The sequence below is a fragment of the Budorcas taxicolor genome, chromosome 9, assembly GCF_023091745.1.
Source record: "Budorcas taxicolor isolate Tak-1 chromosome 9, Takin1.1, whole genome shotgun sequence".
In the NCBI taxonomy this organism is placed as follows: Eukaryota; Metazoa; Chordata; class Mammalia; order Artiodactyla; family Bovidae; genus Budorcas; species Budorcas taxicolor.
Window position 1 is genome coordinate 54,344,393 of NC_068918.1, and position 2,172 is coordinate 54,346,564.

General features: G+C 40.7%; 1 non-coding gene across 1 annotated transcript; it reads left to right on the forward strand.

Annotated features, from left to right (window-relative positions):
* Positions 1-1,677: 1,677 nt before the first annotated feature.
* LOC128053618 (U6 spliceosomal RNA) lies at positions 1,678-1,784 on the forward strand. The gene has a single exon (XR_008199939.1). It is a non-coding gene; the product is annotated as a U6 spliceosomal RNA (small nuclear RNA).
* Positions 1,785-2,172: the final 388 nt, after the last annotated feature.

Below are 2,172 nucleotides of genomic sequence, written 5' to 3' on the forward strand. Positions count from 1 at the left end.
CTAAGTATTGGAGTTTCAGCCTCAACATCAGTTCTTCCAATGAACACCCAGGACTGATCTCCTTTAGAATGGACTGGTTGGATCTCCTTGCAGTCCAGGGGACTCTCAAGAGTCTTCTCCAACACCACAGTTCAAAAGCATCAATTGTTCAGCGCTCAGCTTTCTTTATTAGATAAAAAATTCCTGCCCTCGGAAGCTTGCATGGAGCTGCTGCTGCTGCTAAGTCGCTTCAGTCTTGTCCGACTCTGTGTGACCCCATAGATGGCAGCCCACCAGGCTCCCCCATCCCTGGGATTCTCCAGGCAAGAACACGGGAGTGGGTTGCCATTTCCTTCTCCAATCTTGCATGGAGAGATATGCAGTAAACAAAATATGTAAGCAACACGTATGTTTTAGAAGTTGTAATTGCTATGGAGAAGAGTAAGGCAGGGAGAGGGAACAGGGAATGCAGGGGTCTGAGGTAGTTTGTGTTGCAGTTTTAAAGGGGGTGGTCAGGAAGTTCTCACTGACATTAGATAAAGACATGAAGGAGGCAAGGAAGCCAGCCATGCATATGAAGGGAAACAGTGTTTCAAACAGAGAAAGCAGCAGATGCAAAGGCCTGAAGGTGGGAGTGTGCTTGGCATCTTCAAAAGACAATAGCAAGCCTAGTCTAGGCCATTGTCATGAATTTGAAAAGACGCAAGTAAACATATGGATAAATAAAGGTGTTAAACACAGTGATGGAACAAATTCCTGGAATGTGAGGGAAATGTGAGCTGGTCATATAGATGCAGGACCAACTCCAAGACATGATGGCTGAAGCCAAGAGAACAAGGAGAGAGGAAAAGAAAGGCCAGTGAAAGACAGATAAATAGGGGAGTGAAAGGACTTTCTGCGGTCCCAGTTGTAAGATGTGAGCAGAGGTAGAGAAACCAGGGAAGGATGCTGAGTAGCTGGAGAGGGCTGGGATGTTGCCATGAAGACTTAGCATGTAGTTCCACATTCAAATTTCTTTACTTAATGAATTTATAAGCAATGATGGTTAAAAATAATAGTGTATTCAAAATTATTCTGCAAAATATTCTATCCTATAGGATGGGATCTTAGCTAATTAGAGAAAGCTTTGCCAAAATGTTAAGTCTAGCACTGGCAAAGATTCCATCTCCCTGCAATTTCTTTCAATTCTGTATGTTTTCCTTTTGTGTCTCATATTGTTAGCTTTGAAAACAGGAGAATTAGGTTATTCTGAGCAGTTACTAAGTAAGCACAGATGGTTTTGTGTGGTTGCTGGGTGGCCAGCCCTGTGGCACAGATCTATACTCATAAATCGAGTTTGTCAAAAGCAGGGAGAATATCCACCTCTTTACAGGAGCTGTATTTCACCAACCTGATTTTCTTCTCTCCCTCAACTACAGCGAAGCACCTGAGTGAACTCTCACGTATCATAATCAATAATCTCTTACTTGCTCCTGGGAACAACATATTATTTTTTGTTTGTTCCTGAGCATTTTTCATATGCAATAAGCCCAACTGACATATGTATCCATTAATTAAGAGTGTCAAAGTTTAATGACTGAAGGAAGATAAGGAAAGTCTCACTAGGGGTCAGGTCTAATAAATTGCGTGGGTTTATTTGTAGTGCCAATCAACTGTTTTTGGTCTCTCTTTTTTCAGCCAAGGTAAGTGTGAGTTACAGTGCTCACTACTGTAGCACATACACTAAAATCAAAATGATACAGAGAAGATTAACATGCAACCTGACCAAGTATGGCATGCAAATTTGTGAAGCATTTCATTTTTTTTTAAGTGAGTTACAGCCACAAAATCTAGAATCTTCTAGTTTCCTCATTGCTACTTCTTTCATTAAGAGGAATTTACTGGCTAAGAATGTGGTCGTTGACAAAACCCGTCTTTGGTCTTCATTATTTGTAAACTGCATGATCACAGGCAAGTTATCTTTCTCCTTACCCTCAAGTTTTTCATCTGTCTTGAAAGAGTTGTTTGTGACACCTGAGATAAAGCATGCAACACATAATATAGGGTCAATAGTGATTAAAAGTTTGGAAAAACTTATACTTTCTGTCATAAACTCAGACCCACCAAAAAGAAAGCCCCACAGAGTCGCTTTAAAGTCAGCCTAACTACTGGATTCTGAATAAAGAGGTTATCATTACTTCTTACTTGTTAAGT